Source organism: Halyomorpha halys, unplaced genomic scaffold (genome assembly GCF_000696795.3).
Source record: "Halyomorpha halys isolate HHAL.00 unplaced genomic scaffold, Hhal_1.1 Scaffold21.1, whole genome shotgun sequence".
Taxonomy (NCBI): Eukaryota; Metazoa; Arthropoda; class Insecta; order Hemiptera; family Pentatomidae; genus Halyomorpha; species Halyomorpha halys.
The window spans coordinates 36,431-40,110 of NW_027112014.1; positions in this window are offsets into that span (position 1 = coordinate 36,431).

Genomic DNA, 3,680 nt, shown 5'->3' on the forward strand with positions numbered 1-3,680 from the left:
CGTCCAGAATGCGCTTCGTCAAGAACAGCCGCGGTGCCCATATGCCCGAAATCATTTTCAAATGTTAATGTCACGTATTGATCTTTCGAATAAAAAAAAATTTTTGATTACAATTTAATTTTTTGTGTTATTTTTTACAATTTCAAGTTCTATCGGGCTTAAAAAAACACCCTATAGCTGTAGGTCCTCCCGAAAGGAATAAAACGTATAGGATAGAGAAGGGAAACAGTAGAATTTAGCGTGAAATAAAACACTTTAGATAAGTCAAAAAATAGTGGAAGAATATACTCATTTAAATGTGTGAGATGTGCGGCCTGTAAGAAATTAATTTACTGTAAATCAATATATTACCTTGTTTATATTTATTTATTTAAATAATATATTTACAATTATTATACTATTTCTATGGTTTATACATCAGAAAATTAAACTATTTACAATTCAAGGTTATACAATATTTTTACAAACATGGATAATGCTCTCAGGGGGGGGGGGGTGTTAGTTTTTCCGCTCGCTCGTAGATAGAGTCGTTACAAATTCTTCTCTTTTATTTCGTACCTATTTTTCTTATCCCTGATGAAGATCTAAATCCGACACATAAGGCCCGAAACATTATGTTGCCTTATCGTGCGTAAGATTTTTGGTTGCAACCACCATGTTCTGGTTAGATAGCAATCGATATCTGCTCCACGACAACTAACATAAACGAACACTTGCACATATTTATAAAATAGCGAGATATGATGGTTCACTTTATTTTCATTAAAAACATGACCTTGATCGATAGAACTACAGGGGACTACAAGGGACTACAATCCATCAACGCCATTAGTGTAACTGAGGAGGTCTGAGGGTGGCTGACTTATGCTTCAAGTATAAGCATTATGGTAACAGTGATACCATGCCAGCCGACGATCGGTAAAGTAGAGCTGATTCTCAATGACGTCTTTAAATTATCCAGATTCATTGGGACATTCCCGATCGATTCAGAATATTCTGGTATCTCCAAACTGGATATCGCAAAAGTTGTTTTGTACATCTTCCCGTCTATACTAGCAACCATAGTATCTTGTTGGATTTTTTTGAACGAAGACTTATTCGTAGCATTAAAGATAGTGTCGACGATTCACGCCATGTCACCCGTGATCTTTTATTGGATACATTTAGCGTGGTTGTTAAATTACAGATTCCTCCTGGAGGAATTTTACAAAGAGATGAAGGATGTCGAGTACATCTTATGGAAAAGTGGTGTCTATTGGTTTTACAAGCCTAGTTGGTTTACCAAATACCTCTCTTTGGCAGTAATGTCTGCTTGTTCTTTAACTTGGATAATATTATACGTGGGTATTAGAAATTCGGCCATAATTGATCATGTAAGAGCAATATCTTCCATAACTACCTTTTTAATGTTTACTGCACTTATGACGGTTGTGAATCAGTACTCAACCTTGGTAGTAGTCTTGGTCTCCATCCTCAGAGAGATAAAGTCGGTCACTGAAAGTAAAACCGTGATCAAGTTGACAGATCAACTATTAAATCTATGCCAAAAAGTCAATTCCATTTATGAACCTCAAATATTTATCTACATCATAATCATATTTGCCATAAATCTTTTTTATATTTACGGGAGGATGATTCTTCAAGAATATTTTTCGACTTTGTCTCTAATTTGGCTGATGTCTTTCATTTCATCATTGGTCTACATAGTTATCAGCATCAGAGAATTTTCTCAGGAGGTAATGAACTTATTTCATATACCTAATAATCTATCTTTCTAAAATATCAAATACCATGTTACTTGCTATTTCTGTGAAGAAAATATAAAAAATTGTCCACTCAAATGTGAAGTGCAATATTTGATAATGTTTCAAATGTTTATTAGAATAAAATTGATCATCCATTTCACTCAGAAAATCATTACAAAACTACAGACAAACAGACAGATTTAAGCTCATTCAATACAAATTTTGTTCAAACTCATATGTTTCAAAAAGGTTGAGCCATTTTCTCAAAAAATGGATGGATACATACCAAAAATCTTAATGGAAGGAATATAATGGAGGGGGTAAGCTGGCAGAAAAGTGAAGCCAAAAATGCTGACCTTACAGGGGCGTGGCAGATGAATAGAAGGTTATGAGCCAATCACTTGCGCCCTTCTGTTTTTGTTTAGATTACAATGGAGGACATTCCTATTGACCTCAACACAAAGTTTTCATTTATGGGCGTGGCTTTTTTTTCTTCACCTTTTCATTGAAGGAGAGTAGGTTTATGGCAATTATATTTTATTATAATATCGAGAATTTGAAAGCAGAAATACCTTCTTTTTTTTGTGAATTAAACTGTAGAAATGTCTTAGTCCAAAACACTTGTCTTTGGCTGTAGTTTGAGTGTAGGTTATCGAACTATTCTGTAATTTTATAAAAATAATAATAAAAATAAAATTAAAAAACACAACTTTATTGTATGTTATTGGTTAATTATCTAGGCTGAATTCCAAAAAAGATGTAGCAACAAAATCGGCCTACACATTCAACAGATAGTTATATTTTTTTAGTTATTCCAAAACACTTTATAGTTTTCCTCTACCTTCATTGGTCGAGATGTACGGGCATATGAACATTTAACTGGCCACCATTAAGAAACGAAATGGCGGATAGTATTAAGGAATCCTCAGGAACATTCTGTGAACCCATGGCACTTCGCTGCTGGATCTGGAATGGGAACGGGTCTCTGGAAAACCGCGGAAATCCATAGAAACAGATGGACGGTGGACTGCAGGCGTATGACTTTTTTATTTATTGATTTTTCAGTTCTAGATATCTTGAAACAAAACAATTCAAATTTTGAATTGTGTCAAATAGTTTTTCCATGTACCTATTGAAAGTAGGTGGGTTTTGTGGGTCTTGAGGACCAGTAAATATTACGTTTAGGCAACTTTATTGTTTTCTTAGTCATGCCCAACAATGAAAAAAAAAACAAATTTTTAGAACAAATAATTTCTTCAACTAATTATTAAAAAAATATTTGTATATAGTATAATTTAAAATTAATAACTCATTCACTCACTGTTGGGCGCAACAGTCCTTGTAGGATCTGCCACCGTTCTTCTCCATCCTTCGCGGTCTCCACCAATTTTCGATTTCCATCCTCTCAAATCATCCAGCCACAGACGCCTGGGTCTGCCCCTTTTCCTTTTTCCTCCTGGTGCACCACTTAGCATCTTTTGGGTAGCGTACTGGGCTCCATCCAGTGGGTGTAGTGTTGCTACCCCTAGTGATGCTAGGTGAACCACTGCCAGTCCTAAGCCCGAGAAGAAGAAGGGTTAAGCGTGGAGGATATGCGACCTAAGCTCTATAAAAAAGGTATATCCCAGAACCTGTCAGAAAAGATTAATAACTATTACAACTAAAAAATTAATTAGAATTAGAAGCAATGTTTTAATTGCAATAGTTATTAATCTTAAATTATACTATGTACAAGGAGTTTTTAATTAGTTGAAGAAATTATTTGTTCTAAAAAACTGTTTTTTTTTTCATTATAGGGTATGGCTATGCAAACATTAGTAAAAATAATCATTAGAGACATTCGACCATGGATGACTTATACTAGAAGATGGTTGGGGGGGGGGGCGGTCAAAATATAACACAAATAAGTTGAAATCGTAGTAAAAATCGACAAGC